The sequence below is a fragment of the Triticum urartu genome, chromosome 2A (genome assembly GCF_056163025.1).
Source record: "Triticum urartu cultivar PI428250 chromosome 2A, HENAU_Tu73, whole genome shotgun sequence".
In the NCBI taxonomy this organism is placed as follows: domain Eukaryota; kingdom Viridiplantae; phylum Streptophyta; class Magnoliopsida; order Poales; family Poaceae; genus Triticum; species Triticum urartu.
The window spans coordinates 81,002,955-81,026,559 of NC_141874.1; the positions used below are offsets into that span (position 1 = coordinate 81,002,955).

General features: G+C 44.2%; 3 pseudogenes across 1 annotated transcript; all 3 read right to left on the reverse strand.

Moving 5' to 3' along the window:
• Positions 1-724: 724 nt before the first annotated feature.
• Positions 725-3,380, reverse strand: LOC147983931 (uncharacterized; annotated as a pseudogene).
• Positions 3,381-5,107: 1,727 nt separating this feature from the next.
• Positions 5,108-9,042, reverse strand: LOC125535059 (uncharacterized; annotated as a pseudogene). Its single transcript, XR_015615377.1, has 6 exons — positions 8,971-9,042; positions 7,747-8,071; positions 6,842-7,416; positions 6,032-6,187; positions 5,742-5,931; positions 5,108-5,452 (listed from the first exon to the last, which is right to left on the reverse strand). The product of XR_015615377.1 is annotated as an uncharacterized LOC125535059 (transcript).
• Positions 9,043-10,352: 1,310 nt separating this feature from the next.
• On the reverse strand, positions 10,353-23,336 carry LOC125541039 (uncharacterized; annotated as a pseudogene).
• Between the last annotated feature and the right edge of the window lie 269 nt (positions 23,337-23,605).

A 23,605-nucleotide genomic window follows, 5' to 3' on the forward strand; every position in this document is an offset into this window, starting at 1 on the left:
ATACAAAAGGCATTAGTGTGGGAAGGAGCTCCCCTTGTTGCCATTTGGGCACCCAGGGTAGTGGGAACTTCTCCCACGTGGTGGAAGAGATCTCATGTGCACAGGAGAATCTCCCCTAAGGGTTTATTTTCCCGGTTTTTTTCCTACTCAACAACCAAATGTGAGCCCTAAGTGTTTGTGGATTTTACTTGCCGGTATTACCAGCACTGCATTCAGTTGATGCTGCCGCATCTTGCCTGTTACTGTACGTCTAAGAACGAGTTGGAAATATGCACCTAGTTTGACAATGGTCTTTATGTCAAACAATGGTCAGCTCCTTCTACTACTAGTATATAATATCTGGATTTGCACGGCACTAAAGCCGCCTATATAAGGATCAATATTTGTCATCGTAGAAACGACATGGTTGCATGGCAAACTCCTGAGAGGCACTAGTCTAAAACACTCAAACGAGGATCATTCATATCCGTTACTGGAACAAAGCAAAAATGTACTTGAGCGGTTGAGCCTAGACCTACTACTGGTTTAAAAAAAAAATTAAAGTCTCGACTCATCATATGGGGAAGAACATTCCAATGATTGATGCCATAAACATCAGCCATGCATGTTACTGAAAAAAAAGAGGGCATCAAGAAATACGGCGCAGCTTTGAGAGCACGATCAGTGCTTCGTGGAGACCATGGTACAGGATTTCTTATCTGAAAGCAAATGAGGCTGCTGGATGTTACATCCCCCAAAACTCCAGTTCACGCCTGGCGAATTCTTTCATCTACTTCTGGCTACGGAGATCTGGTAGAATTATCAGGGAGATGATAAGTGTGTAGTTTAGGATCATGCACAGAAGAAACATATTTAAGTTAACAAATATACTTTCAATTTAACAGAATGGTGACAAGACATCAAGCAGATTATATGCACATAAAAACATGTAGCTTTTCAGGGAAGGTGGAACAAGACAATATGCAGCTTACATCCGTCAGCCAATAGCACAGAAACACACAAGCAAGTAATAATACTGATAACACAAATAAATACGAAATGTTATCTGAAGAGAAGGTATGACTCACAAGCACTCCCACTCCGGCGGACGTATATCTTCTCGAGGGGTATTACCATTTGCCCTGAACAAATTTGCCAACTTGTGGATTCTCCCATCATCCTTTGAGCAGTTGATCTTTACCATTCCCAGGTCTTTGCAAGTAAATGATCTTCTCTGTAGTTTGATACCTGTTTCTGATACCTTTCTGGTATTGAAGTTCTTTTGCAGATCAAGAAAGTTGTTGTTAAACATGTGTTCAGGTACTCAAAACTAAAAAATAATCGAGTAAGCATAAGCCCCAAATATGTAATTACACATACAATTTTAAGTTGGAGAAAGAGCTTCTGTATATTAGGTGAGGGCTGCAGCAAGAAAATTAGTGTTTCAAAGTCTGCAGCCATACACCATTCGCCAAGGGACAGGGTCTTCAGGTTGCCAAAACTTGGACACATTTCCAGTTCCCTACTCAGAACCACCTACACACATAAAATGAGTGTTCAGCAAATAAACATAGTAATTTGAATCAATTTTATATTTTATATACTGAATACAAGAGGTTTATTTAATATGCAGAGAAGAAAACAAACATACTCACCATGAAAAAGAAATTAAGACATATAGTAATGTGTTACCATGATTAGCGCCTATTGGTAAAAATATGATTCATCATTTTTTCTATAATGTGACGGGACATTGCCATTATACTGGTATGCAGACTCAAAATAGTTAATTACACGACGATTTAAACTGTAATCATTTAAAAAGATACAATACTACAAGAATATAAAAAATAATCTGAAATAATAAATAATGCTCTCTTGAAGCTGCATACTTCCATATCTTATTGATTTCACCTACAGAGTACTATTTGATGATGAAATGAGCTAGTACAAATTTCTTGATCTGAACTCTTCTCCCAGTCAACTGCGCCTTTCTAAGAAGGTGTTGCTACTTATGTAAGAAGAAATGTGCTCATTGGACATATGTGTGTTCTGTTGGGAGCAACATAAATTTCTTTGGCAAACATCAGAAAAGGCTGTTAAAAAAACAATGATGGCTATATCAAGGAAATGTTCTTACTCAAAGATAGAGAGACCAGTAAAAGGTGGTGACAGCTATATATACCTATCCCGCATCAGTCAACAACTCGAAAGTCCTAGCACTTGAAAGAGACTCCAGAATATGGCGTCCACCTAAAATCTTCCTACCATTGCATTCTCTGTTTCCACCATAGTTACCATCATTACTGGAAATCTGGCCTTTACCTTTGTAGCCATGCTTTGCATCATTTGCAATCTCACCGTATTCATAGGTATTGTCATCGCTATCGATATCACTACCATAATCAAAATTATCCTTGTAACGACCCTGCGTGTAACTTTCTTCAGTAAAAGTATCTCCATATCCAAATCTTATAAAATGATCATATTCAAAATCATCACCCAAGGAAGAGTCATCATCATGAATCTTAGAGGTATCTGTCCAATCATTATCATCGCTATCATCCCCATCATCATCAGTAGTTCCATCACAGCCATCTTCATCACTGATGTGTTCAAAGTCATCACCCAAGAAAGAGTCATCAAGTATGATAGTGCCGGTGACAAGTGACCCCAAGTTGTCGGACGTAAGGCGTGGTGAGGCGCAGAAGTAGGAGGTTCGGAGCAGCAATGGAGAAGGCGCAGTTGATCTTGCACTTGAGCATGATCAAAGTCTTCAAAGAGGCAGACACAATCCCGGCACCAGTCACTAGGCAATCCTTGAGATCCAGCTCCTCCAAAGACGTGCAGCTGGAAGAGAGCTGCTTGAGGATCCGGCCGTCGAGCCTGGCATACGACAGCTTCAGCACCTTGAGGTGGCACGAGACGAACTGCACGCGTTCCAACGATGCAATCTCCGAGCGATGCCCAGCGAGATGGATGACCCGTGCGTTGCGGTTGATGGCAGCCCTGATCCACGCACTGGCGTCGTCCTCGTCGGAGCCGGCGTCCTCGTCGCCGGACCGCAGGCGGAGCGTGCCCACGGGCGCTGACGCGTCGCGGAGGAGGAAGAGGCGGTGCACGAAGTGGCGGAACTCCCCCGGCGGGTCGGCGTCGCGGCCGGAGGAGTGGCGCACGCGGAGGTCGACGCAGGGCGAGGAAGCCCAGAGGTGGCGCCACCGGCGCGCGAGCACGCAGGTGCGGACCGCCTCCAACGCCCTGAGGGACGACATGATGTGGTGCAGGAGCGCGTCCGGGAGGGTGCTGAGGCGGACGGGCTTGACGGCGGCTGGGCCGCGGGATCTGGGCTTGAGGCCGGCGCCGCGGCGCGGCCCCGGGCGCTGGGTGGTGCTCCGGCACATTTCGTCGAGCAGAAGGCCCTGTCAGTCAGGATTTTGAAATCTCTGCGGGGGAGATGCATATGGAGACGAGATCGGGAGGAGGAAAGGGAACTTACCGAGAGAAACTCGGCGAAATGGGCGGAGTTTGGTGCCGCTTTCTCGGTTTTCCGGTGGCGGCTGCTTCGGAGTGAGTTGCGGAGTGGGATGGCGTACACTCAAAGTCTTTTCTTATTGAGAGTGAGCAGAGGGAGGCGTTTTGGCTCCGGAGCATTTGCTCCCGCGCGGTAATTTAAAAAAGTGGTAAAATGTTTTTAAAAATTCTTGATTTTTTTGCGGATGTTTGTGCTAGTTTAGTAAGCATGTTTGGCAATTTTCATACAAAACGGAGCACTAGGGTTTCTCGCTGAAAAAAACATATTTGAATGACATTTTGAGGTAACATTTGGTGTTCAATTTATTTATTTTTTGCACAGGCCAAAATGTTTAACTTTTTGCCTAAGACTTTGCAGGCAGCATTTGGATGTGACTATGATTACGTAAAAAAAATTAAGATTTTTTCGACATCTCAAAAATCATTTTCACGCGCAAGATCACGTGCTTCTGGGAGCCAAATTGGATTTTACAAGTGAACTCCACTTGTATTCCGGTTTGTAAATTTGTGGCAGTGCATACCAAGTGATGCTAGACCTAAGGACAACTTCATATGGGATTAGCGTTACAGAGAAACACTACATTCAACCACCCCCCCCCCCTCCTCATCGCTGACACACTCACCTTATCTGCCCCCCTTCACCGGCCGACACCTCGCCCCCTCTCAACCCTCATTAGTCCCCGCCGCCACACTCAACCTCATCGACCATGTTGGTGCGGTCGTGCTCTCCCCAGTAAGAACTAAGAGGCCCGTGCCGAGAGAGTTCTGAGAGAGAGTGTGGGGCTACTTTGAGTGGATCGAGGACGACGCGCACCATGAAGCTGAATCAGTCGCCGGTCGTGCCCACCTACCCGCCGCCCTTGAGTATTTTGACTCGGTGTCAACAACAGCCTAGCAGAAATGAACGCCGCGCGTGATGCACAATATGGCGACTCTGCTAGAGTTGCTCTTACATCCCCATCTACCAGCACGAGCCATAAAACCACTCCAGCTCACTTGTTTGGTGATTTGGTCAAGCCAAATCCACTCTATGCGACCACAAGCGATGTGGTAAAGATGAACAAAGGGCGGCAAGCGACAACTAGAACTAGATTTGCATGGGCCAGGTTTTGCCAATTAGGCACACGAGGACGCGAGTCCGATTTGGTGGGTAGGGAGGATACTCTCATCTGGTTTACGCTTCCGAGTTGGAATACTGGCCATCACACACATTATCCTGACAAGTGGACCCAACAGGTTAAACTAGATACAACAAAACAATTTTGAGGTGCAATGTGGCGGAAAATTTAAATGGGGCAAATACTATCACAAATACACAAACAATGGGTAAAAAGTTAAATTAACTCTCTTATTAACTATATCCCTTTTCAACCAAAAAATTGTGGTGTATTTTTTCAGGTGTGTCAGTATTTGTTATTCAGAGAGAAAATACCTCTCTGCTCATAGTTGTGGGCACACATGATTGCAGAGCATGAAGCTTACTTCAATATTCTACCTATTGTATATGATTGCAGAGCACCGAAATCTGAATAGTTAGACATCAATGTAAACCTTCATCGCCGAAATCGGAATGAAGGTTCATTTCCTTTTACACGACATCAGGATTTGTACGGTAGTAAAGCTTACTGGAGCATAGCACAACGCATGACAGACTCAGATGCACCACTCTCAAGTCTGAAGCATTCAAACGACGAGCATTCATATCCGTTCCAGGAACAAAGCAAAGTTGTACTAGAGGCTAGACCTACTACTAGTTGAACTTCTCAGCTCATCCCACTGGCAACAACATTCCAACGATTCAATAATCACCAACGTCATCCATGTTACCAAAAAGAGGCAATCAAGAAACCCAGCGGAGCTTTGAGAGCACGATCAGTTGCTCATGAGGATGTTGGATGTTACACCCCCCAGAACTCCTTCGTATGCTTCTGGCTGCGGAGATCTGGTAGAAATATCAGGGAGTGTATAAGTGTATAAGTGTGTAGTCTAGGATCATGTACAGAAGGACAATACTTAAGTTAGAAAAACATACTTCCAATTTAACAGAATGCTGACAAGATATTAAACAGATTATATATGCACATAAAAGCATGTGGCTTTTCAGGGAAAGCGGACCAAGACAGTATGCAGTGGACATCCGTAAGCATGTAGCACATGAACATACAAGCAAGTAAAACTACAGATAATGAAAATAAATACAAAATGCTATCTGAAGAGAAGGTATGACTCACAAGCACTCCCGCTGTGGCGGACATAAATTTTCTCGACTGGCATACCATTTTCCATAAACAAATTTGCCAGCTTATGGACTCTCCCATCATCCTTTGAGCATGTGATCTTCACCATTCGAAGATCTTTGCAAGTAAATGATCTTCTCTGTAGTTTGATACCTGTTTCTGATGCCTTTTTGGCATTGAAGTTCTTTTGCAGATAAAAAAGTTGTTGTTAAGCATGCGCTAAAATACTCAAAACTAAAAGATAATCAGGTAAGCATAAGCCCCAAATATATAATTACACATACAATTTTAAGTTGGAGAAAGAGTTTCTGTATATTAGGTGAGTGCTGCAGCAAGAAAATTAATGCATCAAAGTCTGCAGCCATACACCATTCGCCAAGGGACAGGGTCTTCAGGTTGCCAAAAATTGGACATGTATTCAGTTCCCTACTCAGAACCACCTACACATTGCACATAAAATGAGTGTTCAGCAATTAAACATAGATTTGAATCAATATTATATTTTATATATTGAATATAAGAGGTTTATTAAATATGCAGAGAAGAAAACAAACTTACCAACCACGAGAAAGAAATTAAGACATATAGTGATGTGTTACCATGATTAGTACCTATTGGTAAAATAAGATTCCTCATTCTTTTCTATAATGTGAAGGGACATTGCCATTATACTGGTACACAGACTCAAAATAGTTAATTACACAACGATTTGAACAATAATCATTTAAAAAGATACACTACTTCAAGAATGTAAAAAATAAGAAACAATAATCTGAAATAATATATAATGCTCTCTTGAAGCTTCATACTTTCATATCTCATTGATTTCACCTACTACATTTGATGATGAAATGAGCTAGTACTAATTTCTTGATCTGAACTCTTCTACAAGTCAACAGTGCCTTTCTAACCAGGTGTTGCTACTTATGTAAGAAATGTGGTCATTGTACATGTGTATTCTGTTGGGAGCAACATAAATTTCTTTTGCAAACATCAGAAAAAAGTTGTTATGAAAAAGAAAAAATTATAGCTATATCAAGAAATTTTTCATACTCGGAGATAGAGAAAATAATAAAAGGTGGTGACAGCTATACCTCTCCAGCATCAGTCAACAACTCCAAAGTTCTAGCACTTGAAAGACTGAAGAATATGACGGCCACCTAAAATCTTTGCATCATTGCATTCTCTATATCCACCATAGATACTATCTTTACTGGAAATCAGGCCTTTACCTTTGTAGCCATACTCTGCATCATTTGCAATCTCACTGTATGCATAGGTATTGTCATCGGTGAAGTCCACGCGCTGGCGTCGTCATCGGTGAAGCCCGCTTCTTCGTCACTCGACCGCAGGCGGAGCATGACCACGGGCGCCGATTCGTCCCGGAGGAGGAAGAGCCGGTGCACGAAGTCGCGGAACTTCTCAGGCGGGTCGCCGTAGCGGCCAGTGGAGGGGCGCACGCGGAGATCGACGCAGGGCACGGACGCCCAGAGATGGCGCCACCGCCGCGCGAGCACGCAGGTGCGGATGACCTCCCACGCCTTCAAGAATGACATGATGTAATGCAGGAGCTCGTCCGGGAGGGCGCTGAGGCGGTCGGGCTTGGCGGCAGCCCGGCGGGCGCCGCGGCGCTGGGTGGTGCTCCGGTGCATTTCGTCGAGCGGAAGATCTGCATGCAGGTTTAGCGACACCGCGGCTCAGCCTTGTCAGCCTTGAATGATGGAACGGAACATAACATACCAAGAGAGACTGCTTGAGATGGCCTAAACTGAATTCCGCCAAGAGACACTCACGTACACAAGAGCTAGCAGAAGCACTTGATCGGTTCACGTACACATGAGCCTGACTTGTAGTACAAAGTTGAAGATTTTTAAAACCATCATCAAAGGATATGGAGCACATTGCCGTTTGTTAAGGAAACCGGCACAAACAAACTGCGGAGTGGAATGTCACAAATTCTCCAAATCCACTACCTAAAATAGTAATAAAATGATTGTACATAGCGGCGGCGAAAGGAAAGCAGGGGAGAGGTGGCCACCCTGCAGCTTGGGCGCGGACGGCGTGGGCTCATCCACGTCGTAGATGTGCCGGAGGAGGGCACGATGAACGTCACGTGGTGCCTCGAAGGCACCTATGCCGGCGGGGCCCGGCCCCGCCGTGGAGCTCACCGTCACGACGACGACCGGTTGCCGCTCGGAGATTTGGGGCGCGATGTCTGGTGGTGGCCTTGAGTCGGAGTAGCTGGGGAAGGGAAGGGAAGGGATGCGCTTGGCACCAGATCTGGAGCGCCGCCGTGAAGCAACAGGGGAGATGGTCAGATGGGACTATCACGGGAGCAAATCCTGAAATAAGAACCGTGAGCGCCCCCGCACTCTCTTAGAGCTTAGGCACTCTCAGCCATCAGATCAATTTCTTGATGCGTTTTCGACCATTCGATCTCGCTCCTGGAAGACCTTGGCCGTCGGATCAAACCGAAAACACTGCCGCAGTGAGTAGTGTGCCCTCCAGCGTGCCACCGCCCATTGTTTCTAGGCCCCGCCGAGGGCATTTTCGTCATTTCACGTCTTAGGTCAACACTTGCCTTTTCCGTGTCGCTGCCTCTTTCCCAATCAATGCTAGGGCTATTGCGGGAGCAAATTCGTTAGAAACGAGGGTCCTTTTTGCACAGAAGCGTGCATTTCTGTGTACACATCCGTCCCATTGAATCTGTGCCATCCATCCTCAATCCAGTGGTCCAGCTTCCAGTTTTCTATTTTTGCAACTAAAGGCCAGATTCTATAGCAGTCGACTGACCAATATGGCGACTTTTGACTGAGAATGTCATTTTAGCACTAGTCATCCGGCATTCGGCATGCATAATTTGTGAAGGGTGCTCCAATTCAACCCTTCAAATAATGTGGGGGCATTGGTTTGGAGCATGCATCATCCACCATCTGCTCGAGCGGGAGGAAAGTTTTGCCTCGGACTCTTCCTCTTGCATGCAGCCCTATCAATGTCGTTGTCGCCCATGCAATTGCCGCTTCCGCCCTGACAATGTTGCAACTTCGTATCCACCTGGAAGAGTGCCAACTAATGCTCTTCGTCACGTTCCCCTCCCGTACATAGCAAATCAGCCCCAAATTCCATCGCGAACATGCCCATTCGCTGGTATATGGACCCATTACCTTCGCCATCAGCACCACATTTAACCACTCTCCCCCATCCCCGTCGCCAACACACTCACCTCACCGCCCCCTTCACCGGCCGCCACCCTGCCCTCTCCATCCCTGCCACCACACTCAATCTCATCGACCATGTCGATGCGGTCACGTCCTCCCCAGCAAGACCTAAGAGGTCCACACCGAGAGAGGGTTCTGGGGGAGGATGTGGGACTACTTCAAGTGGATCGAGGATGACGCGCACCGTAAGATAGAATCAGTCGTTGTCCGTGCCCGCCTACCCACCGCCCTCGAGTATTTTGAATGAATGTCGGTGGCAGCCTAGGCCGAAATGGGCGCCGCGCTCATGCCAGTTTTCAAATGCACGGTATGACGACTCTGGTAGAGTTGCTCTTATATCTCGCCAGCACAACCCATAAAAAACCACCCCAGCTCTGCACCATATTTTGTGGTTTGGTCAAGCCAGGCCCATTCTGCGAGACCACAAGTGGTGGGGCGGAGGGAATAAAGGGCGGCAAAGAGGAGCCGTCAGGCGACAACCAAATCAAGATTTGCCATGGGGCAAGGTTTTGCCAATTAGGTGGACGGGGGCGTGAGTCCGATTAGGTGGGTAGAGGATAGTGCCATCTTGTTTACGCTTCCTAGACTCCTAGTTGGAATACTGGTCATCACACACATCATCTTGATAAGGGGACCCAACTGGTTAAAATCAGGGCAAAGTGTTAAATTGGGTTAAACACGACACATCACAGCAATTTTGGGGTACAATGTAGCCGAAAATTTAAATGGGGCAAATACTATCATACACAAACAGTCGGTAAAAAGTGAAATTCACCATCTTATTACCAGTGCCCTTTTTCAACAACAAAAATGCGGTGTATTTTTTCAGGTGTTAATATCTATTATTCTGAGAGAAAATACCTCACCGCTCGTAGTTGTAGGCACACATGATTCAGAGCATGAAGTTTACTTCAGTATTCAACCTGTCGTATATGAAGTGTATTTCCTTTTCACTGCATGTGAAACACATTTCAAATTTTCAATTTTGCATTGATTTCAATATACAACTATACTAAACTTCCGAAGATAAAAAAACCCTGACAAATGAACCCTACAGTCATACTGTCGGAGTGAAATAACAAAGCGTATCTCAGCTGCACCACAATTCAGGCACGGCGCATCCATAATTTATTTTCTGTTCTGGTAAAAAAGCAAAGTTTACTACAGACCATACAGATGAATTAGTTTATAGTATAGGAAGAACATCCCAGCGATTTGTAGCCCATGCTACTAAAAAGGACGTCAAAAGATCCGGTGAAGCTTTGAAAGCATCATCAGTACTACATGGAAATCAAGGGTTCTTACTGCACCTTGCTAACTACATAATGGATGGTCGATGGCCGGCAGGATTTAATATCTAGAAGACCCCTCGTAAACTTCTAGACGTTTACATCCACTCGTCCCCACATTCATCCAGTTCTTGCTTGGCGAGGTCCCTCATAAACTTCTGGCCACGGAGATCTGTTAGAAATACCAAAAAGTAGATGACTGTGGATTAGGACCATGTACGAAAGGACATCTTTTAATTTTACAGAATACACTTCTCATGTAACAGAATATCGATGAATACACTAAGCAGATTATATGCCCATTTATACCTATTTAGCTTTTCAGGAACAAGGCAATGTGCTCTTTACATCTCAGTAAATAGCATATGAACATATAAACCAGTAAGGAAATGATGATATTGCAAGTAAATACGAAATGGTATAGGTATGACTCACAAGCATTCCCGCTCCGACGCACATAAATATTCTCTAGTGATATACCATTTGCCCTGAACATATGTGCCAACGTGTGGACTCTCCCATCGTCCTTTGAACATTTGATCTTCACCATTCTAAGTTCTTTGCAAGTAAATGATCTTCCCTGTAGTTTGATACATGTTTCCAATGCCATCCTTGTGCTGAAGTTCTTTAGCACATTAACCAAATTGTCATTAAGTGTGCGATCAGATACTAAAAAACTAATAACAATGAAGTCAAGGATCAAGTAGCATACACCAAATATGTAATTGTTGGGGAACGTAGTAATTTCAAAAAATTTCCTACGCACACGCAAGATCATGGTGATGCATAGCAACGAGAGGGAAGAGTGTTGTCCACGTACCCTCGTAGACCGAAAGCGGAAGAGTTAGCACAACGTGGTTGATGTAGTCGTACGTCTTCACGATCCGACCGATCAAGTACCGAACGTACGACACCTCCGAGTTCAACACACGTTCAGCCCGATGACGTCCCTCGAACTCCGATCCAGCCGAGTGTTGAGGGAGAGTTTCGTCAGCACGACGACGTGGTGACGATGATGATGTTCTACCGATGCAGGGCTTCGCCTAAGCACCGCTACAGTATTATCGAGGTGGACTATGGTGGAGAGGGGCACCGCGCACGGCTAAAAGATCAAACGATCAATTGTTGTGTCTATGGGGTGCCCCCTTGCCCCGTATATAAAGGAGCAAGGGGAGGAGGCGGCCGGCCAGGGAGAGGCGCGCCAAGGGGGAGTCCTACTCCCACTAGGAGTAGGACTCCTCCTATTCCTAGTAGGAGTAGGAGAGGGGGAAGGAAAGAGAGAGGGGGACACTAGTAGAAAAAGGGCCTTTAGTCCCGGTTCATAAGGGCCTTTAGTCCCGGTTCTGGAATCGGGACTAAAGGGTCGGTACTAAAGCCTCCCCCTTTAGTCCCGGTTCTTATACGAACCGGGACTAAAGGCCCTCCACGTGGCCGCTGCCTGGAGGTCCACCTTTAGTCCCGGTTGGTAACACCAACCGGTACTAAAGGAAATTTTATGATTTTTTTGAAAAAAAATTGAATTTTATTTTATTTTCAAATTTATGAATTATTTTAACCTCTAATCTCTAATCACCCCTCATCACTTCTCAATTTAACCTTTAATTTCTAATCACCCCTCATCATTCCAAATCATCTAACTTCCCGAACGGTCACCCATCCTCTCACTACTCCAGCCTGAGCACGCTTAACTTTTAGGTTCTATTCTCCCTTGTTTCCAAGTCTGCACTTATTGTTTCCTAACAATAGTAAGATGTCAATCCTATTAACCCTCAGGAATTTAGTTTGAGCATGAAGTCACACATTTCACTGTTTGAGTTTGAAACTATTGTTCTAAAAAACAATAATTATTTAGTAACACTAATATTTCTTGAATAAGTAGTTTGACCACAGTTTGACCCTAGTTTGACCACAGTTTGACCATAGTTTGACCATATTTGAGCAAAATTCAAAAAAACTGAAATAATTATTTAGTAACACTAATATTTCTTGAATAAGTAGTTTGACCATTGTTTGACCACAGTTTGACCAAAATTCAGAAAAACTGAAATAATTATTTAGTAACACTAATATTCTTGAATAATTATTTAGTAACACTAATACTTCTTGAATAAGTAGTTTGACCATAGTTTGACCAGATTTAACAAAAATTCAAAAAAAACTGAAATTTGAGCATAACTTTTTTTCCTTTTAGAATTTGAGGATTCAAAAAATTTGCAAACAGGCCATAGGCCGTCAAAATCATAAGCGGATTTTCGTTCTGAATATTTTGATATATTATACATTTTTTCCGACATCGTATGCAAAAGTTATAGCCGTTTTACATTTCCATACACTTTTTGCAAAACATGTCCAAATTTAAGTTTTTAAATTTTCCTAACTAGTAGATGTAGTAATATAACTACCTCTCGAAGGATTTTATTTTTTGAAGTCTTTATCATTTTCTTTTAATTTTTTCAAAACAAAAAAGGCGATCCACTGGGGGGGGGGGGAGTTTGAAAATGGGACCTTTAGTCCCGGTTTGAGACACAAACCGGGAGTAAAGGTCACTGCACCCTTTAGTCCCGGTTTGTGTCTCAAACCGGGACTAAAGGTCTAATCTTTAGTCTCACTAAAGGGCATCGCACCCTTTAGTCTCGGCTCATGTCTCAAACCGGGACTAAAGGGCTCAGGTGAAGCGGGACTAATGCCTTAGCCACACGAACCGGGACCAATGCTCACATTAGTCCCGGTTCGTGACTGAACCGGGACTAATGTGAATATTGCCCCGTGACCAAAGCCCTGTTTTCTACTAGTGGGAGAAGGAAAGAGGGGGCCGGCCCCCCCTTGCCCTAAACCAATTCGGTTTGGGCCTTGCGGGGGGGGGGGGGGCACACTCCCCTTGCTGCCCTCTATTTCCACTAAGGCCCATGTAGGCCCATTAAGCCCCCGGGGGTTCCAGTAACCTCCCGACACTCCGGTAAAATCCCGATTTCACCCGGAACACTTCCGATATCCAAACATAGGCTTCCAATATATCAATCTTCATGTCTCGACCATTTCGCGACTCCTCATCATGTCCGGGATCACATCCGGGACTCTGAACAACCTTTAGTACATCAAAACATATAAACTCATAATATAACCGTCATCGAAACGTTAAGCGTTCGGACCCTACGGGTTCGAGAACTATGTAGACATGACCGAGACACGTCTTCGGTCAATAACCAATAGCGGAACCTGGATGTTCATATTGGCTCCCACATATTCTACGAAGATCTTTATCGGTCAAACCGCATAACAACATACGTTGTTCCCTTTGTCATCGGTATGTTACTTGCCCGAGATTCGATCGTCGGTATCTCAATACCTAGTTCAATCTCGTTACCGACAATTCTCTTTACTCGTTCTGTAATACATCATCCCACAACTAACTCATTAGTTGCAGTGCTTGCAAGGCTTAAGGGATGTGCATTACCGAGAGGGCCCAGAGATACCTCTGCGACAATCGAAGTGATAAATCCTAATCTCGAAATACGCCAACCCAACAAGTACCTTCGGAGACACCTGTAGAGCACCTTTATAATCACCCAGTTACGTTGTAACGTTTGGTAGCACACAAAGTGTTCCTCCGGTAAACAGGAGTTGCATAATCTCATAGTCATAGGAACATGTATAAGTCATGAAGAAAGCAATAGCAGAATACTAAACGATCGTGTGCTAAGCTAACGGAATGGGTCAAGTCAATCACATCATTCTCCTAATGATGTGATCTCATTAATCGAATGATAACACTTTGTCTATGGTTAGAAAACTTAACCATCTCTGATCAATGAGCTAGTCAAGTAGAGGCATACTAGTGACATACTGTTTGTCTATGTATTCACACATGTATTATGTTTCCTGTTAATACAATTCTAGCATGAATAATAAACATTTATCGTGATATAAGGAAATAAATAATAACTTTATTATTGCCTCTAGGGCATATTTCGTTCAGTCTCTCACTTGCACTAGAGTCAATAATCTAGATTACACAATAATGATTCTAACACCCATGGAGCCTTGGTGTTGATCATCTTTTGCTCGTGGAAGAGGCTTAGTCAACGGGTCTGCAACATTCAGATCCGTATGTATCTTGCAAATTTCTATGTCTCCCACCTAGACTAAATCCCGGATGGTATTGGAGCGTCTCTTGATGTGCTTGGTTCTCTTGTGAAATCTGGATTCCTTCGCCAAGGCAATTGCACCAGTATTGTCACAAAAGATTTTCATTGGACCCGATACACTAGGTATAACACCTAGATCGGATATGAACTCCTTCATCCAGACTCCTTCATTTGCTGCTTCCGAAGCAGCTATGTACTCCGCTTCACACGTAGATCCTGCCACAACGCTTTGTTTAGAACTCCACCAACTGACAGTTCCACCGTTCAATGTAAACACGTATCCGGTTTGCGATTTAGAATCATCTGGATCAGTGTCAAAGCTTGCATCAATGTAACCGTTTACGTCGAGCTCTTTGTCACCTCCATAAACGAGAAACATATCCTTAGTCCTTTTCAGGTATTTCAGGATGTTCTTGACCGTTGTCCAATGATCCGCTCCTGGATTACTTTGGTACCTCCCTGTTAGACTTATAGCAAGGCACACATCAGGTCTGATACACAGCATTGCATACATGATAGAGCATATGGCTGAAGCATAGGGAACATCTTTCATTTTCTCTCTATCTTCTGTAGTGGTCGGGCATCGAGTCTTACTCAACTTCACACCTTGTAACACAGGCAAGAACCCTTTCTTTGCTTGATCCATTTTGAACTTCTTCAAAACTTTGTCAAGGTATGTGCTTTGTGAAAGTCCAATTAAGCATCTTGATCTATCTCTATAGATCATGATGCCCAATATATAAGCAGCTTCACCGAGGTCTTTCATTGAAAAACTCTTATTCAAGTATCCCTTTATGCTATCCAGAAATTCTATATCATTTCCAATCAACAATATGTCATCCACATATAATATTAGAAATGCTACAGAGCTCCCACTCACTTTCTTGTAAATACAGGCTTCTCCAAAAGTCTGTATAAAACCAAGTGCTTTGATCACACTATCAAAGCGTTTATTCCAACTCCAAGAGGCTTGCACCAGTCCATAAATGGATTGCTGGAGCTTGCACACTTTGTTAGCTCCCTTTGGATCGACAAAACCTTATGGTTGCATCATATACAACTCTTCTTCCAGAAATCCATTCCGGAATGCAGTTTTGACATCCATTTGCCAAATTTCATAATCATAAAATGTGGCAATTGCTAACATGATTCAGACAGACTTAAGCATCACTACGGGTGAGAAGGTCTCATCGTAGTCAATCCCTTGAACTTGTCGAAAACCTTTTGCAACAAGTCGAGCTTTATAAACAGTAACATTACCGTCAACGTCAGTCTTCTTCTTGAAGATCCATTTATTCTCAATTGCTTGCCGATCATCGGGCAAGTCAACCAAAGTCCACACTTTGTTCTCATACATGGATCCCATCTCAGATTTCATGGCCTCAAGCCATTTTGCGGAATCTGGGCTCACCATCGCTTCTTCATAGTTCATAGGTTTGTCATGGTCTAGTAACATAACTTGCAGAACAGGATTACCGTACCACTTTGGTGCGGATCTTACTCTGGTTGACCTACGAGGTTTAGTAACAACTTGATCTAAAGTTTCATGATCATCATCATTAACTTCCTCACTAATTGGTGTAGGTGTCGCAGAAACCGGTTTCTGTGATAAACTACTTTCCAATAAGGGAGCAGGTACAGTTACCTCATCAAGTTCTACTTTCCTCCCACTCACTTCTTTCGAGAGAAACTCCTCTAGAAAAACTCCAAATTTAGGAACAAAAGTCTTGCCTTCGGATCTGTGATAGAAGGTGTACCCAACTGTCTCCTTTAGGAATCCTATGAAGACACATTTCTCCGATTTGGGTACGAGCTTATCAGGTTGAAGCTTTTTCACATAAGCATCACAACCCCAAACTTTTAGAAACGACAACTTTGGTTTCTTACCAAACCACAGTTCATAAGGCGTCGTCTCAACGGATTTCGATGGTGCCCTATTTAACGTGAATGTGGCCGTCTCTAAAGCATAACCCCAAAACAATAGCGGTAAATCAGTAAGAGACATCATAGATCGCACCATATCTAGTAAAGTACGATTACGACATTCGGACACACCATTACGCTATGGTGTTCCGGGTGGCGTGAGTTGCGAAACTATTCCGCATTGTTTCAAATGAAGACCAAAAAAATATTCTCCTCCACGATCAGATCGTAGAAACTTTATTTTCTTGTTACAATGATTTTCAACTTCACTCTGAAATTCTTTGAACTTTTCAAATGTTTCAGACTTATGTTTCATTAAGTATATATACCCATATCTGCTTAAATCATCTGTGAAGGTGAGAAAAGAACGATATCCGCCACGAGCCTCAACATTCATCGGACCACATACATCTGTATGTATGATCTCCAACAAATCTGTTGCTCTCTCCATAGTTCCGGAGAACAGCGTTTTAGTCATCTTGCCCATGAGACATGGTTCGCAAGTACCAAGTGATTCATAATCAAGTGGTTCCAAAAGTCCATCAGTATGGAGTTTCTTCATGCGCTTTACACCGATATGACCTAAACGGCAGTGCCACAAATAAGTTGCACTATCATTATCAACTCTGCATCTTTTGGCTTCAATATTATGAATATGTGTATCACCACTATCGAGATTTAGCAAAAATAGACCACTCTTCAGGGGTGCATGACCATAAAAGATATTACTCATATAAATAGAACAACCATTATTCTCTGATTTAAATGAATAACCGTCTCGCATCAAACAAGATCCAGATATAATGTTCATGCTCAACGCTGGCACCAAATAACAATTATTTAGGTCTAATACTAATCTCGAAGGTAGATGTAGAGGTAGCGTGCCGACCGCGATCACATCGACTTTGGAACCATTTCCCACGCGCATCGTCACCTCGTCCTTAGCCAATCTTCGCTTAATCCGTAGGCCCTGTTTTGACTTGCAAATATTGGCAACAGAACCAGTATCAAATACCCAGGTGCTACTGCGAGCATTAGTAAGGTACACTTCAATAACATGTATATCACATATACCTTTGTTCACCTTGCCATCCTTCTTATCCGCCAAATACTTGGGGCAGTTCCACTTCCAGTGACCAGTCTGCTTGCAGTAGAAGCACTCAGTCTGAGGCTTAGGTCCAGACTTGGGTTTCTTCTGCTGACCAGCAACTTGCTTGTTGTTCTTCTTGAAGTTCCCCTTCTTCTTCCCTTTGCACTTTTTTCTTGAAACTGGTGGTCTTATTGACCATCAACACTTGATGCTCCTTCTTGATTTCCACCTCCGCTGCCTTTAGCATTGCGAAGAGCTCGGGAATTGTCTTATCCATCCCTTGCATATTATAGTTCATCACAAAGCTCTTGTAGCTTGGTGGCAGTGATTGGAGAATTCTGTCAATGACGCTATCATCCGGAAGATTAACTCCCAGTTGAATCAAGTGATTGTAGTACCCAGACATCTTGAGTATGTGCTCACTGACAGAACTTTTCTCCTCCATCTTGCAGTTATAGAACTTATTGGAGACTTCATATATCTCAATCCGGGCATTCTTTAGAAATATTAACTTCAACTCCTGGAACATCTCATGTGCTCCATGACGTTCAAAACGTCGTTGAAGTCCTGGTTCTAAGTCGTAAAGCATGGCACACTGAACTATCGAGTAGTCATCAACACGTGACTGCCAGGCATTCACAATGTCTGCAGTTGCTGGTGCAGGTGGTACACCTAGCGGTGCTTCAAGGACATAATTTTTCTGTGCAACAATTAGGATAATCCTCAAGTTACGGACCCAGTCTGTGTAATTGCTACCATCAGCTTTCAACTTTGCTTTCTCAAGGAACGCATTAAAATTCAACGGAACAACAGCACGGGCCATCTATCTACAATCAACATAGACAAGGAAGATACTATCAGGTACTAAGTTCATGATAAATTTAAGTTCAATTAATCATATTACTTAAGAACTCTCACTTAGATAGACATCCCTCTAATCCTCTAAGTGATCACGTGATCCAAATCAAGTAAACCATGTCCGATCATCACGTGAGATGGAGTAGTTTCAATGGTGAACATCACTATGTTGATCATATCTACTATATGATTCACGCTCAACCTTTCGGTCTCCGTGTTCCGAGGCCATATCTGTTATATGCTAGGCTCGTCAAGTTTAACCTGAGTATTCCGCGTGTGCAACTGTTTTGCACCCGTTGTATTTGAACGTAGAGCCTATCGCACCCAATCATCATGTGGTGTCTCAGCACGAAGAACTTTCGCAACGGTGCTTACTCAGGGAGAACACTTTATACTTTGATAATTTAGTGAGTGATCATCTTATAATGCTACCGTCAATCAAAGCAAGATAAGATGCATAAAAGATAAACATCACATGCAATCAATATAAGTGATATGATATGGCCATCATCATCTTGTGCTTGTGATCTCCATCTCCGAAGCACCGTCATGATCACCATCGTCACCGGCGTGACACCTTGATCTTCATCGTAGTATCGTTGTCGTCTCGCCAATCTTATGCTTCTACGACTATCGCTACCGCTTAGTGATAAAGTAAAGCATTACAGGGCGGTTGCATCGCATACAATAAAGCGACAACCATATGGCTCCTGCCAGTTGCCGATAACTCGGTTACAAAACATGATCATCTCATACAATAAAATTTAGCATCATGTCTTGACCATATCACATCACAACATGCCCTGCAAAAACAAGTTAGACGTCCTCTACTTTGTTGTTGCAAATTTTACGTGGCTGCTACGGGCTTAGAAAGAACCGTTCTTACCTACGCATCAAAACCACAACGATAGTTTGTCAAGTTGGTGATGTTTTAACCTTCTCAAGGACCGGGCGTAGCCACACTCGGTTCAACTAAAATTGGAGAAACTGACACCCGCAAGCCACCTGTGTGCAAAGCACGTCGGTAGAACCAGTCTCGCGTAAGCGTACGCGTAATGTCAGTCGGGCCGCTTCATCCAACAATACCGCCGAACCAAAGTATGACATGCTGGTAAGCAGTATGACTTATATCGCCCACAACTCACTTGTGTTCTACTCGTGCATATGACATCTACGCATAAAACCTGGCTCGGATGCCACTGATGGGGAACGTAGTAATTTCAAAAAAATTCCTACACACGCACAAGATCATGGTGATGCATAGAATGAGAGGGGAGAGTGTTTTCCACGTACCCTCGTAGACCGAAAGCGGAAGCGTTAGCACAACGCGGTTGATGTAGTCGTACGTCTTCACGATCCGACCGATCAAGTACCGAACGTACGGCACCTCTGAGTTCAGCACACGTTCAACCCGATGATGTCCCTCGAACACCAATCCAGCCGAGTGTTGAGGGACAGTTTCGTCAGCACGATGGCGTGGTGACGATGATGATGTTCTACCAACGCAGGGCTTCGCCTAAGCACCGCTACAGTATTATCGAGGTGGACTATGGTGGAGGGGGGCACCGCACACGGCTAAAAGATCAAACGATCAATTGTTGTGTCTATGGGGTGCCCCCTTGCCCCCGTATATAAAGGAGCAAGGGGAGGAGACGGCCGGCCAGGGGGAGGCACGCCAAGGGGGAGTCCTACTCCCACTAGGAGTAGGACTCCTCCTATTCCTAGTAGGAGTAGGAGAGGGGGAAGGAAAGAGAGAGGGGGAGAAGGAAAGAGGGGGCCGGCCCCCCTTGCCCTAAACCAATTCGGTTTGGGCCTTGGGGGGTGCGTCCCACACTCCCCTTGCTGCCCTCTATTTCCACTAAGGCCCATGTAGGCCCATTAAGCCCCCTAGGGGTTCCGGTAACCTCCCGGTACTCCGGTAAAATCCCGATTTCAAATAGAACACTTCCGATATCCAAACATAGGCTTCCAATATATCAATCTTCATGTCTCGACCATTTCGAGACTCCTCGTCATGTCCGATATCACATCCGGGACGATTCCGAACAACCTTCGGTACATCAAAACATATAAACTCATAATATAATCGTCATCGCAACGTTAAGCGTGCGGACCCTACGTGTTCGAGAACTATGTAGACATGACCGAGACATGTCTCCGGTCAATAACCAATAGCGGAACCTGGATGTTCATATTGGCTCCCACATATTCTACGAAGATCTTTACCGGTCAAACTGCATAACAACATACATTGTTCCCTTTGTCATCGGTATGTTACTTGCCCGAGATTCGATCGTCGGTATCTCAATACCTAGTTCAATCTCGTTACCGGCAAGTCTCTTTACTCATTCTGTAATACATCATCCCGCAACTAACTCATTAGTTGCAATGCTTGCAAGGCTTAAGTGATGTGCATTACCGAGAGGGCCCAGAGATACGTCTGCGACAATCGGAGTGATAAATCCTAATCTCGAAATACGCCAACCCAACAAGTACCTTCGGAGACACCTGTAGAGCACCTTTATAATCACCCAGTTATGTTGTGACGTTTGGTAGAACACAAAGTGTTCCTCCGATAAACGGGAGTTGCATAATCTCATAGTCATAGGAACATGTATAAGTCATGAAGAAAGCAATAGCAGAATACTAAACGATCGTGTGCTAAGCTAACGGAATGGGTGAAGTCAATCACATCATTCTTCTAATGATGTGATCTCATTAATCAAATGATAACACTTTGTCTATGGTTAGAAAACTTAACCATCTCTGATCAATGAGCTAGTCAAGTAGAGGCATACTAGTGACATACTGTTTGTCTATGTATTCACACATGTATTATGTTTCCTGTTAATACAATTCTAGCATGAATAATAAACATTTATCATGATATAAGGAAATAAATAATAACTTTATTATTGCCTCTAGGGCATATTTCCTTCAGTGATCACACATACCAATTTGAGTTGGAGAAAAAGCGTCTTTATATTAGGTGGATGTTGTAGCAAGAAAATTAATGCATCGAAATCAGCGGCCATACACCATTCGCCAAGGGACAGGGTCTTCAGGTTGCTAAAAGTTGGACACCTTCTCAATTCCCTAGTCAGAACCACCTTCATAATGCAGACAAAAGAGTATTCAGCAAAGAACGGTAGTAACTCGAATCAACTTCTCACAGTAAAAAATGCATATGGATGGTTTATTCAACAGAAAAAAGATACCCATCTCAAAAAAGAAGGGAAAACAACATCTATCATATAGTGATGTATTGCTAGAAGAGTAGAACGGATTGCTTTCATATCATTCATCTTTCTTTTCTAGTAACTGGAGGAACATTGGCCTTAGACACTCTTATAAAAACTAAATATATATAGCTAATTTGTTGAAAAGATACACTGTTGCAACAAAGAGAAAAATAGCAAAGTTGCAATGAGAACATAATTGATGAATAATACTCCCTTGAAGCTACAATTGATGATTAAACAAACTAGTACTACACCAGATCAGAAGGTCGGAAATGTGCTCATTCAACATCTGTTCTATTGGAGGGAACCCGACATTTCATTGTGAAACATGCAGGAAAAAATGTCCCGTTATTACTATGACCATGCCAAGGAAAATATAAATAGAAAATAAGAGAGGAAAAAGAGAAATTAGTAAAAGATGGTGATTGTTATACCTCTCCAACATCAGTTAACAACTCCAAACTCGTAGTTGTGGAAAGGCTCTCGAGCAGATGGCCACCTAGAATGTTACTATAATTTCCACCACTGATTTTTCCATAGTCACCATCTTCACTGGAAAGCTTTCCTTTACCGTTGTAGCCATACTTTGCATCATTTGCAATCTCACTGTATTCATAGGTATTGTCATCACTATCAATATCGTTGCCATAATTATAATTATTCTTGTAACGACTGTGCCCATATCTTTCCTCGGGAAAACCATATCCATATCCAAACTCGTCAAATCACCGATGTATCCAAAATCATCATCATCACTCAAGGATGAGGCATCATGAATCGTATAGTTCTCCCTCTTATCATCATTGCCATCGTCATCAGTAGTTTCATCGCAGTCATCCTTATTGTTGATGTGTTCAAATTCATTTCTCAAGAAATGGTCATCAAGTAAGATAGTGGCTGTGACTAGTGACCCAAAGTTGGTAAATGACGGAACTTGGGCATACGGTATGATGAGGCGCAGAAGTAGGAGGTTGGGAGCTGCAATGGAGAAGAGGCTAGGAGGTCCAATTGAGAAGCCCGAATTGAACTTGCACTTAAGCATGATTAAGGTCTTCAAAGAGGCGGACACAATCCCAGGGCCTGTGACCAAGCAACCCTTGAGATCCAGCTCTTCCAAGGATTTGCAACTAGCAGAAAGCTGTCGGAGGACACTGTCATCGAGCCTGGCGTACGACAACTTCAAGATCTTGAGGTGGCACGAAACGAAGGGCATGCTGTCCAACGACGCGGCTCTCTTGTGATGCCCAGTGAGATGAATAACACGCGCCTTGCGCTTGAGAGCAGTCCTGATCCATATGCTGGCATCTTCCTTGTTGAAGCCAGCGTCCTCGTCGCTGGGCTGCAGGCGGAGCGTGTCCACGGGCGCCGACATGTAGCGGAGGAGGAAGAGGCGGTGCACGAAGTCACGGAACTCCTGGGGCGGGTCGCCGTCGCGGCTCATGTAGCGCAGGTGGAGGTCGACGCAGGGCGCGGACTCCCAGAGGTGACGCCACCGGCGCGCGAGCACGCAGGTGGGCACCACCTCCCACGCCTTGAGGAACGACATGATGTGGTGCAAGATCACGTCCGGGAGGGCGCTGAGGCGGTCGACCCCTCCACTGCCGGAGCCTGACGCCTGGTCGGTGCGGCGGCGCGGCCCCCGGCGCTGGGTGGTCGTCCGGCGCATTTCATCGAGCCGGTAGAGGGCGTGCGTGCAGGTCCAGGGACGCCCGCTATGAAGATTATGCAGGGAAATCCATGGAGGGATGTGCTTATGGGGAAGGGGATCGGAGGGAGCGAGGAAGGGATCGAACTTACGGAGAGATCCACCGAAATGGTGTTGAGTTCTTGCCGCTTTTGAAACGAAAACTCGAAATTTTGGGGATAGAGGTGATTGTTACGTGCCTTCTCCGCAAATGGGGTGGTGTCCGCTTAAATCACGTTTTGTTCCAATGTGCCTTTGGCCTCGTTAGTTAGGGCGTAAACGGATTAGGTGTCAATGGGCCTTTGGCCTAGTTAGTTAGGGCGTAAACGGACTAGATGCAGATTGGATATTTATCTCAAAAAATGCAGATTGGATAAACGCTCAGAAGTTTCTAAAAAAGGACATTTGC